Raw genomic sequence first — 12887 nt, 5'->3', positions numbered from 1 at the left:
TAGCCCAAGGGAAATTTCACAATTTTGTCATTATTTGATTACGCTAGACTCACGGGCCCACAGTCTACGTCTGCTGTTGTTTACCGTTGCCTCTTCAGCATTTAGCACAGTACCAGGGACATACCAGACACCTAGTAAATATCAAATGAATGAATGAATGAGTGAATGACTTAAGTGGTCAGCTTGACTAAGACAAAATGGGAAATTCCTGGGACATCTAAAGATTCCTCCTAATTTTAATACCAGGAACAAAGCCCTGTGGACTTTGTAAAGAACACTAATAAGAAAGGCAATTTCAAAATCAGTGGAGCATCCTCACTGAAATAGAATCCCACATGCTGTGTACCATGTACAGATGCGCGGCCCACACCATGCAGAGTAACAGTGAAAACAGGCGCCTTAGATCCTTTCCGATCTGGGTTCAAACCTTGGCTTTTCCACATAACAGTTCTGTGACCTTGGAGAAATCACTGAATCTCCCTAAGCCTCAATCTTCTCATCTATAAAACAGGATGGATTCATGGGGTTGTTGGAAAGATGAAATGAGAATTCATATAAAGTGTTTTGCAAAGTGTGGGGAAAATGAGGAGTGTTCAGAAAATGTTCATCCTTCTTAAATATGATTTATCATGTCCTAAAATAGACGGTGGCATCCATGTGGCCCACAGGAAACACTCAAAAGGAATGACTCTCAAATATTTTCAATCCTATGACCATTTCCACACCACAAGCTCATCACATCTGGAGCTTGCTGTTTTGGTTTTGATAATCCTGCAATTAAGCGAGGAGTATCTTAAATGAAATATCACAAATAAATCGTTAGCTTACACTAGAAAGAGAAACTGAGACATTCTAAGAGGAGGCATGAGCCCCCAGCCAAGGCCGCCTGAGCACCCTAGTCTGTGAGCTGCACCCTAGAAGAACAGTGAGGCGATCCGATCCAGAGGTCAGAAGGCCACTTACCTGTACTCCGGCTTCCCCAGCAGGCCCCAGGGCCCCCACAGATACTGCTCTCCTGATATCACACCTCCCAGTGTTCATTTGCATCTGTTTCTGGGACAATGTGACAGCTCAAACCGGATCCCATCTCTGTCGACTAGAATGCAGCGAGTTTGAGGGTGACAAGATCAGCCAACTTCAAAGGTTAAGAGAACTTGATAAGCCAAGGGCAGGGGTGGGAATATTTATTTAAAAGCTTACAGTGCCTGAAACATTCCATTTGAGCTCCCTCATCCCCCACCTTCCTTTCCCTTGACCTTTCTGCGACCCTCTCTCAGTTCTTGAAGCTTCTTGTCTTGGGTCAGCTGCATTCCCAACCAGAATACCATTTTTTGCCTAGTTAAGGTTCCAGAGATACATCCCGCTCCTCCAGGTCCCTTGAGGGTTTAAAAAAAGGAGATCAACATTTACATTGGTAAAATACACTCAGCTGTGGGGAGGGTTTAATCTTTTTTACAACCGTCCCCTGCAGCTGTGCTGTCTGCCTCCCCCCCCCCCCCCCCCCCCGCCCCCCGACTGGCCCTCTGCCTTCCTGGAAATAGCTCTCCCCAAGAGCTGGGACACATGAGCCCAGCCTTGCTAAATATAGTTAAACTGAGATCTTGGACGTCCCATAACCAGATGGGATAACTTCAGTGAGGTTCATGGATCCAGGAAAGGAGAGGAAGGAGTGGAAGAGGGGACCTCAAGGAGATAGAGCCACAGTGAAGGAGCCGTGTGCTCAGGGCGGTGCCCACACGGGGAGGCGCTGGGTCAGGCAGAATGGGAAGTTTCTTTGGCGGGGGCGGTGGAGCCGGAAAGAGTTGTTCCTGACCTTCCTCCCGGGAACGACCAAACTAACCTCCTACAGGCTTCCCCCTCCTTTTTATTGATTCTTTAAGAACATGCAGTAAATAAAGGATGAATCAGCCCAAAGTTCCTGGGCAACCATTCAGGTCCAACTGGGCCCCCTTCACAAGTAGAAAGAAGAAAACAAGAACAAGAGAGAGAAATGGTTTGTTTAAGAAAAAAAATCCCTTAAAAATACAACCTTAAAGTCACTCAGAGGTCTGCTTTGAATACGCTTCAGGAGGAAAGGAAACCTAGCATTACAAAAACAAATTTTCTTTCACGAAGCTTAGAGGTGGCCCTCACATTATCCGGAACAGAATTCCACATTATTACCATTCAAAACCCTACGTGCTCGCCTTTAGATTCTGCATCATGACCTGTATTCTCCTGTTCTAACAGTGAGGTGTGGTTTGCTGCGTAACCCCGAAGGAGTCACACAGTGATGGAGGAAAGATTAAAGCACAATGTGCAGATGATGAGACAGGTGAGCAACAGAAAGACGGATAAATATGCAGTGGCATATCCATACAATGTAAATTACAGCAGTTGAAATATTACGGACTACATTTTTCAACATGAATAAATCCCCAAACATGATGTTGAACAAAATCATCAAGATATGGGAACCGTACTGTCGATGCTATTTATATAAACTACAAAAGCATGCAAAACTTGACTATGTACTATTTATGGATAAGAGCATACGTTTATGGATACATATGTCAAGTACAAAATATGCAAAAAAGTGATGAATGCCGAATTCAGAGTAGTGGTTTCCTCAAGGGAAGAAGGAAGCGGAAGGAGTACTCAGGGCACTTCCACTGAACCTGTATTGTTTTATTCCTTTTAAAAGTGGTGTAAAAGGAAAAATAAAGATTAGAGGAGCTGCAATGAGTAACAGTGTTCATTACAGTTTTTTAATGCTTTACTGCATGCTTGAAACCTTTCATCATAGAAACGGTCAGGATCTCAGACAAGAGTCTGCATATGAAAGCCAGTGTACAACTTTGGACGCCCACTGAATTCGTCACAGGGCTCCCCACACTTCCTCAAATATCTGGAAGGACTGCACGCAGGGCCTCAGGCCCAAGAGACTATCTCCATCCCAGCACAGTCCTAACCAGCCTTCAGTGGGGAGTGTTGAGGCCAGAAGACTGACTCCATTTTTTTGTGTGTGTGAGGAAGATTGGCCCTGAGCTAACATCTGTTACCAATCTTCCTCTTTTCGCTTGAGGAAGATTGTTGCTGAGCTAACCTCTGTGCCAATCTTCCTCTATTTTATGAGGGATGCTGCCACAGCATGGCTTGACGAGTGGTGCTGGGTCCGTGCCGGGGATCTGAACCTGTGAACCCAGGGCTGCTGAAGTGGAGCGCACGGATTTAACCACTGCACCACCAGGCCAGCCCCCCTGACTCCCTTTTTAAGGCTCTTGTGAAATCATTTCACCCAGAGGATTCACAAAAAAGCAAGCATAAGGTATCTAAAAGCTTCCATTAGGAACTCTGAGGAAGAAATGGAATTTAACATACCTCCTTCAGACTAAACATGGACGCTCGCAATCCTGGTCTTTAACTATCAATTCCACTCCTGGGAGAGAGGACATCTGGCTCTTGCCCCAGCTCTGATGCTGGTGAGCTACGTACTCTCGGGCAAGACCCTTTGCCTCTCGGGGCCTAAGTTACGTCACTTGGGCCTAGAAGACCTCTAAAATCTGAGCTTTCAGAGTCTATGGTCCTAATCTGAGAATGAGGAAGACAGGGCAGATGTGGATGGATGACAATAACTACCTCCCCATCACAATTTACTCTAGGGGTGCTGGCAGCCCTGTACCCAGCTCCAGCCCCCAAACAGACACCCTGTCTCCCTCATAAGGCTTCTCTCACTCAAATCCCCACATCCAACACTCCTTCAGATTAAATGCTGCATTAAAATGCAAATGACACCTGGGACCAAAATCACACTCTAGCCTCAGCAACAGTCATTGTCTCTCAATTCACACACAACCACTTGTAACATAGATAAGAAAACTTAAGTGATTTGCTCAAGATAACACAGTTCTTAAGTGGGAAACCCAGGTTTCAAGGCCAAATCTTCAAAATTTCAAGTTTATACAGATTAGCCTTACAGGGAAGAGAATCCCAAAAGAAAGCAAGAGTTAGTGGGCAGGGAGGTAAGTTAAGGGGAAATAGGTCTGCAGGCCAGGCAACAGCAAGGGGAACTGGAGAATCCTTCGTCTTACTTTGTCATTTGCATAAGGCTAGTTCGCTTCATGAATTTATGGGTTTTGATATTATAAAGATTGACATGGGGCTGAAAACAAGCTAGAGGTGGGCAAGACTGTTATTGCACACCAACCCTTTTCCTCTCCAAAGCTTCCTGCCACAGGCCAGCTGGAATGAAAGTGTGCAGCCAGGAGATATGATTTGTGACCATCAACGAGCGCAGTCCTTGGCGCCATAAGTGATCAGCGAATGATAGTAATGATGAAAATGATGATGACAGTGATGATGAGGACCGAATCAAGAAATGATCCAGGTCACTCCAAAACATCATATAGAAAACTGGCTCATGCAACCCGACAAGCCCACCACAGGGGTTTCATTATTCACGGATATTTTTAACAATTACAACGGTTTTACTGCGATCCAATTTTTTTCTCTGTCCAAAGTGCTAGATTTGAAAGGGTTTGCTCAGCAGACATAATCCTCTTTTGTCTCTTTTTAAAGGGGATTTTTGAGTGAACCCGTATGAGAAAACAACAGCAAGTTGCAGAGAGGCCTTCTCCACATTTCTTCCCACTGGTTTATCAAACTCAACTGTAAGTAGAAAGTAAGAGAAGGAAACGGATTAACAAGTACTTCCACATATTAGGCAAATTAAATGGACACTTTAAATAAAAAAGTAGAATTCTTGTAGACCTCCTATCTCTGGTGATAGACTCACTTTGTTACAATGCAAATGCCCTTTGTAAGGCAAACGTTTTCTTCTACCTCCCAGCGGCCATCCCTTAAAAAACGGGTTGTCTTTCCTTAGATTCCTTACAAAATCTCACAACTAACAAGGCGTTTTCTCAATTATTTTATTTTGAACTTCAAAGTGCTTTGGGAGAAAGGCACAAAAGCCTTAAAACAACCTCAATCCATGCTTGTTTAGGGTAGTTAGAGATGTCAGTGTGCAATTGGTAAAAAAGGAAACAAAAGAAATTTAACCCAGATTTAGTCATTTGTTCCTGTAGGTTAAGATTTATATCTGCAACTATTGAATGTAGTTAAAAATAAACCAACGAGCCTTTAAAAATAACTTTTAAAAGCAATATAGCAAGTGGTTACATTGGGAGATCACAAATACTTATCAACATGACAATGAAAAACCAACTACCTAATGTTAGCCAGTTTGTGGCTTGGCACAGTGGTTCTTGTGATTCCATTTACACAGGCATTCAAAAGTGCTATTTTTCAAACAACTTAGAAGGGAGAATGGTGAGCTCTGGGAAGCTGTGTTGTCACTTAAGCAGAAGTCATAAAAAAAATTACATATAAAGAGTTTGAATAAAATTGTTTTGGGAAACTGGGAGTGGAAAAAAGTAATATTTCTATATTAATATATTATTTTCGTTATGTCATTTTAAATGTAGATGAGTACCTGTATTAATAAATTAAATATCAGTTAACATTTGACTAGCTTATCTATATTCATAAAAGTGTATAAAGAATTTTCAAATTGACCAAACACTTTTTTTGTCTCTTAATTGTGCTTATTCATAGACTCAGCTGTATATGGCATGTAGTAGTTAAGTATAATGGGACTTCACTTAAAAAGCAAAGACAAATAAATCATACATCGCCTTTGAGGGAAAAAAAGACAGAGGCAGCCTGAGAAGACGGCAGGAGGAGACAAAAGCAATAGCCCATTTGCTGGAGCATCCATGTGAGAGCAGCATAGTGCCTGGGATCTCAAGCTGTCCTGGTGCCAACACCCACCCCCACCCCCCACCCCAACCCGGGACTCCCCTTTGGAACATGTTATACGATAAGATGTTGTTCCACCAATCTTAAAGGTAGCTGGCTCTGAATTAAATCACCTTTCTCCCAAATCAGGCCAGTGAGAACCTAAAGAGACCAATGAGGCCTACAGAGAACATTTTGTTGTGTCTTGTTTTGTTTCTAACATCCCTGAAGTTTAAAGAGGGAACACCTAATAATCATCAAAGACCGGAGAGGCCAGAAGGAGGACAAAAGCCTCTCAAGATTCTGACTCTAAATGTCACAAAAAGACTCAATTCTGCACAGAATCCTAGAACTGGGGCAAGAAGAAGTTCTACAGCTATCTAGGGAATCACCTCTGATTTAAAGCAGAAAAATAAGACAATATCCCTTTACACATCTTGCGTGTGCTCACAATACAGGGTTCCCAGAAAAGCTTATCAGACATTTTTCCCCAGGCTGAGTAGAACCAAACCTCCTATTCCTAGTAATGTTAAAATAAAATGAAGTCTAAAGCTCTTAATGCTTGGTAGATCTTTTCAAGTGAACTGTTAGTTTTGATTTATGGAAAGAGTAGACACATTTTCACACAGCCTTTGCTGGCATCACTGCCTCCACGAGAGACACCCGCAGGCTCCTCCCTGACTCCCCGTCATCTGGTCACCATTAGAGGTCACCACAGTAGAAAACCCATTTCTAGAAACTGAGAAGGCTACTAAAGTATCTAGGAGAGGAGAGCTGTCAGGACTGAGAACATCGCCCTGACAGGCTCGGGTCCCCTACAATCAAGTGGGTAGTGTGCTATCCACAAGCACAAATTTTCTTCCTTTTAGTTCTGTTATTTTTTAAACCACAAATATATTAATAGTTCCTAAATAACATTCTGCATGAGATTCTTAAACTAAAAGAATTTCTAATTTTGCTATTTTAAGTCAATAATTTGAGCGTGTGTGTGTCATACTAGCAGCTGGGGAGTTTCCGTGTGATCAGAACTTCTTCGGTCCAGCTTTCAACTAATAAGAAGGCAGCCGAAAGTGAAGCCAGACTGCAGAACCACTAACGCAACATTCTTGAAGACAGAAAAGGCAGAGAAGCAAAGGATGAATGATCCCATACATAACCCACATCCCATCCCTTTGGAGCGATACTCAAATTTGGGTAATTATTGTAGATAAAACTCTAACCTTAACCACTTTGGCAACATTCAGAGCAATAGACACATGTAGAAACCTGGAAGTACCAATTTTTAATGAAACAAGCTGGTTAAGATGAGATACAGTAAAGGCGAAGAAAACATATTGAGACTTCTCCAACGGTGCTGAGAGAGGAAAATGAATGAAGAGAGGTGCCTAGAAAAGCACAGGCTGAGGAAAGAAGGAGTAGGAAGATTACTTCAGTCAACGAAAAGGAATGAAGTCGGGGGAAAGAAAGGTGTATCTAAGAAAGGATTCCAAATGATTTGGAATCTGGAACCCCAGATGTTAAACAACTAACTTGCCTATGGAAATCAGTTTTGACTTGAACTCGGTATCCAAGAAGTGGATCCAAGAAAACGTATTCTCCTCAAGGACAAGGGAACCAATCCACGAACTAAATGGGGGCGGGGCGTGTTAGGTCTTGAAGCTCTGTAACCGTGAGATGTCTCCGTGTGAATTCGTGAGGCTTTGGCTCCTGCCCTGGGAATCCTCACACTCTGGAAAAGCGGATTTTTCATTGTAAATGTCTGGCTGGTGAATGACATGCTGATGTGGCACCAGCCTTGTTCTTGTTCATTGGGAAAAGGAACAACAGAGAATAGAAAATTGACCAGTGGGATTCTGATTCAGGCTGGAAGGTAAGTGTAATTCAAAATCTCCTGTGGCAAGAGCATTTTTGTCCTTCCCTTCTGGGCTGGTCAAATCACAGAAGTGCACCATTGCTCTGATTTAGATGACAGGAATGCATCTGCTTCTCCCTCCAGGCTCCATGCACCGTGAGGCCAGCTCCAGCTCCTCTCCGAAAACTGTAATATGGATTCCTGTCAAGTGTTAAAAAGTTTCTTTTCTTTGTTGTTTCTTTTTTTCTTTTTCTTTTTCTTTTGTTTCTTGTTTTTCACTTTTGGAGTCAAGTAAATATTTTTCATTGCTTGATGGAGAAAGGGAGAAATGGTGCCCCCAAGTTAGGTGAATAAAATTTTTGTCGTATTTTCTTTCTTATTACTTTGTGTATTATTTAATCATCATTAATGTCTTGCATTTTCTTCATAGTTCAACCTCTGCCTCAAATCGCCATCTCAGCTCACATTCTGGGTCAGGCAGGAAAAATTAAATACGTGCGTGTGAAAGTCAGGGAGATCTCTGTTCAAATCTACATTCTGCTACTTATTAGCTCTCTGACCCTTGGCAAGTTAATTAAGCTCTCTGAGGGGGATAGTATCTACTTCACATGGTTGTAGTTAAGATTAAAATGAGAGAAAAAAACGCAAAGCATTTAGCACAATGCCTGACACACAGTAAATATTCAATAAATGGTGTTCAAAAATATTGCTATCTTTTCATCACCAGATTGGCAAATAGTTTAAAGTTTGACAATACTAAGTGTTTACAAGGATGTGTAGCAACAGGACCTCCCGTCTCGGACTACAGGAAATGTATGGCAGATTAAAGATGGTGGCAACAAATTATTGCTGTCTAGTATATTTCTCCCCCAAATATTTGGGGGACCTATGTCCTCTCCCTTTGATTCTGGGCAGGCTGTGTGACTTTGACCCATGGCATGTGGCAGAAATGATGTTATGCTAGTTTCTAGGTCCAGGCCTTAAGAGACTGCCAGCTGCCACTTCCAAACTCTTGAAACATATGTTCTTAGAACCCTGAGCCACCATATAAGAAGTCAGAGTATCCTGACGCTACCAGTTTGTGAGAACCTCAAGCCATGTGGAAAAGCCCTGGAGGGGGAGATGCTGTGTGGAGAGAGAGACGGAAGAGCATCAAGATGTAGATATGTGAACAAAGAAGGCATCCGAGAGGCAGACCCTCCAGCCCCAGCAGCCTCGGCTTACACCACCTGGAGCAGAGACAACTTACTCAACCAAGTTCTTCCCAAATTCTTGACTCACAAAACCACGAGCAAAATAATATTGTTGTGTTAAGCCACTCAACTTGGGGTGGTATGTTACACAGCATTAGTGAACTGCAATAGAATGAAATTGGTGCAATCACTTTGGAAAGCCATTTGGCATCATTTTGTACAGCTGAAGATACATATACCAATGCCCAAAGATTCCATTTCTATGGACTCTCTTGCACATATAGACCATGAAATAGGGATAAAAATGCTGATAACAAGTGTTTATAAGAGAAAAAAAACAGGGGGGCCAGCCCCAGTGGTGTAGTGGCTAAGTTTGTGCACTCCGCTTCGGCAGCCCAGGGTTCGTGGGTTCAGATCCTGGGGATGGACCTGCACACCGCTTATCAAGCCATGCTGTGGTGGCATCCCACATACAAAATAGAGGAATATTGGCACAAATGTTAACTCAGTGACAATCTTCCTCACCAAAAAAAAAAAGAAAAACAGGAAACAACTCAAATGTCCATCAGGAGTAGAACAGATAAATATGCATGGTATCTGCACACACAAAGATGCTAAAAGCAGGAAAAATTAACAAACTACAGCTGCATACATCTACCTGGATGACTCTCAAAACTTAATGTTAAAAAAAAAGATAATATTAAGAGAATATGGCATGTAATGGAAAAAATAGAGAGTATTATTTCATTTATACAGAGGGCAAAAAAACCCAAAATAAACAATGTCTTGCATATTTATATATATGTTTATATTTTAAAAATTTTAAGCAAAGGAATGAATAACATAAAATTCAGAAGAGCAGTTAGCTCTGGGGGAGAGCCTTGGAGGCGGTCAGGAAGGGGTGCTCACAAGTTTCAGTGATGTTAGCGACGTTCTGTTTCATAAGACAGATGGAGGTGGAGGAGGGGTGATTTATTATTATTCTTTAAACCGGAGGTTGATGTACTTTTTCTGTTAAGGTCAAGATAGTAAACATTTTAGGGCCATCTACCATCTTTCTTATATCTTGTTCTTTGGGGTTTTTTTTACAACCTTTAAGAATGTAAAATCATTCTTAGCTCATAGGTCCTATAAAAAGAGGTCATAGCCAAATTTGGTTCACAGGCTATAGTTTGCCAACTTCTGCTTTAAACTGTTTATATATGTTATAAATAGTTTATATATGTTACAAAAGATAGTGTCTTTTGTGTACATGATATATTTCTCCCCCACAAAAAAATATGAAATAAAGAGAAAAACATGAAACAAGAAGATGGTGGCCACAAATTATGATTATTTACTATCTATTATCTCTTTACAGAGAAAATAGACATATTCTTCCTAACCCAGATCAAAAACTCATCCAGCAAGCCTCCAGTCTGCTGACAGCTCCTCTGCACCGTTTCAACTCAAAAAACAGAATTTTCCTTTTTCTGTTTCTAAAAGGGAAAAAGTAATGAAATGCTCCATTACTCTTGTCCACTCTGGACTTTAAGCACATTCTAAATGCGAAAGTCAAAACACTAGCTGCAGTTCAGACTGTTGCTTGGGCAGGAGAGTGGGAAAAATAGACGAAATTCCAATTTGGCCGAATGATAATGATCACTGAATACAATCATCCGACGAGCCTCTCTCTCAGTTCAGAGCTAACACTTCCTGCCCCTCACTCTGTGCCAAGCTCTGATCTCACCCTGTACATGTAACTTTATTTATTTCTCACAACAATCCCCCGTGGTAGGTACTGTTTTGAACCTGATTTGACCGTGGTGGAAACTGAGGCACTGAGAAATTAAGTCACTTGCTCAAGGTCACGTGGCTCAGAAGTCACGGAGCCGGTATCCACGCCCAGGCAGCTGGATCCTGAGCCCACACTCAGCCACGATGCTATCTGAATTGTTAAATACATTTGTCTCCTCACCGCAAATGAAGTGGTATTTTTGTCCCCATCCTACAGATAAAGTGTGCCTGCACCTGGCCTTGGTCCAAGAAGCTTGGTGGGAGGCTGGGACTGGAGCTGACCCTGCTGGTGTTGGTGACACTCTGGCTTATTCAAGGAGCATTTTCCAAGCCTCAGCTTGTCAGTGGTGGGTGAAGAACTGTTAAGAAAAAACAGGTAAAATGAAAAGTCAGACTTGTAGCCACGTGTCTCCACGGTGACAGGCTGCAATCCTTCATTAAAGCCATACGGCGATAGTTACAGTCCACCTCCAAGGGCCCAGACTTGGACTTTCAGGGGAATGGGAGGGCATGAAGGCTGCTGCTGAGATAAGGAGGAAAGCTTGCCAGCTAAGAAATGCAAAAATAATCAGGCTTAATTTGCCCAGAACCAGAATGTGGAATGTTCATTACCATTTATTCAACAAAGTTTTGTTTTGTTTTGTTTTTCTTTTTCCGAGGAAGATTAGCCCTGAGCTAACATCTGCCAATCCTCCTCTTTTTGCTGAGGAAGACTGGCCCTGAGCTAACACCGGTGCCCATCTTCCTCTACTTTATATGTGGGATGCCTACCACAGCATGGCTTGCCAAGCGGTGCCATGTCTGCACCTGGGATCCAAACTGGGGCACCCCGGGCTGCCAAAGCAGAAGGAGCACACTTAACCACTGCGCCACCGGCCAGCCCCTCAACAAAGATTTTAAAGTACTCACTATGTGCCAAGACCCACAGGATACAGTGACAAACATGCCACAGTCCCCCTCCAAGGGTTCAGGATGTGTCCCTGGGCCCTCCGAGGGATGTGTTTTTTAAAAGCACAGATGGAAGGACACCAGTTCTTCAGACAGTGGCAGAAGAGTGGCGGAAGTATGACATCTCTGAGGCCACTCGGCTAGCCACACTGACACCCCCACCTGGCAGGCAGCTGGGGCAGAAGGCAGAACCGCTCTGGCTCTCCTGAACTTGCCCTGGGGGAATTCCCCCTTGGCGCAAGTTTATAATCGCCTCTTCTCCTGAGGCCTGGGGTGGGGATGGGGTCGCAGAGGAAGGAAGGTGGTTGTCAGGAAAACAGACCCTCAGAGGCACAGTTCCAGGACCCGAGTGATTCACAAGTTTCCCTTTGGTACCTCAAGCTTAGGTTACCTAAGGAGAGCACATCTGCTCTAAATCAGGATCCTTTCCTCCGTCTACACCCAGCCTGCGCAAACCCTCCAAACTATAATGATCCAGAGAGAGGGCTGAGCCTGTCCTAGTTTTTGCTGCATGGATATTGTGGGGGAAATGAAAGGAGCAAGGCAGTGAACAGCCCATCCCCAGGGAGATTACCGAATAACTTGGTTCAAGACTCCCTTCCCCCACCAAGTGTTTCTACGCAGGGGAAATTTATTTCTATACTGGAGAAACCTGGGGACCACAAGCCTCAAAGAAGCCCTGATGAAAGGACCAACGTACAAACAGCAGGCACAACAGTCACTGGGTAGGAGGTGTGACAAAAGGCGCCAAAGCTGCTGGTTTTTAGGTACCGATGTATTTACACACCGACGCTAATTTCGGGGCCAGCTGCCAGCCGCTGGCTCCTCCTCTCCCCAGCTGCTCTGCACAGCGCAGAGCCTAAATATCACTCAGCTTGGCACACCCAAAGGAGGCCTCCAAAGTGGTAAGAAATCTCCGCCTATCCATAATGGCAGCAGAAATTATCCCGCAGGTGAGTAGCCCACACTGGCCAGAAACTCTCTATAAAGACAGCTCCCGTTTTCACACAGAGCTCCATCTCAAAACAAGCCCCCACTGCTGGATCCCGCCCAGGCCTGTCACCCATTCGGGCTTAGGACCCCCTTTCAAGCAGTCAGCGCAAAGATGCTCTCTGCTAAGGAAAAGCAACACGCTCTAGTCAGCGGCTGCAACACTTCAATGGGGTGTCAGGATCACTTGAGGAGTTTATGAGGCAGATGCCCAGACCACACCCCAGACCTGTCAGACCAGAATTTTGAAGAGTAAGGCCCAAGAATTTGTATTTTTCGGAGTTCCCCAGGTTGAGAGCAATAGCTGAAGGCTAATTCAAAGAACCTTCGTGGCCCCTCCTTGCACTCCT

At 43.5% G+C, this 12887-nt stretch overlaps 1 long non-coding RNA gene across 2 annotated transcripts in view; it reads right to left on the bottom strand.

Annotated features, from left to right (window-relative positions):
- The window catches only part of LOC139079415 (uncharacterized), a 49295-nt gene that overhangs the window by 20322 nt on the left and 16086 nt on the right, over positions 1 to 12887 (bottom strand). The window contains exon 1 of one of the 2 annotated variants that reach the window (XR_011533041.1): positions 964 to 1120. The exons of the other annotated variant lie outside the window; for it this stretch is intronic. This is a non-coding gene — a long non-coding RNA (uncharacterized lncRNA). Of the gene's footprint in view, positions 1 to 963; positions 1121 to 12887 lie in introns of those variants that run through there. 2 annotated transcript variants of the gene reach the window in all.

The sequence above is a fragment of the Equus przewalskii genome, chromosome 25, assembly GCF_037783145.1.
Source record: "Equus przewalskii isolate Varuska chromosome 25, EquPr2, whole genome shotgun sequence".
In the NCBI taxonomy this organism is placed as follows: domain Eukaryota; kingdom Metazoa; phylum Chordata; class Mammalia; order Perissodactyla; family Equidae; genus Equus; species Equus przewalskii.
The sequence above is the reverse complement of the archived record's forward strand: the minus strand, read 5'-3'. Positions and strand labels throughout refer to the sequence as shown.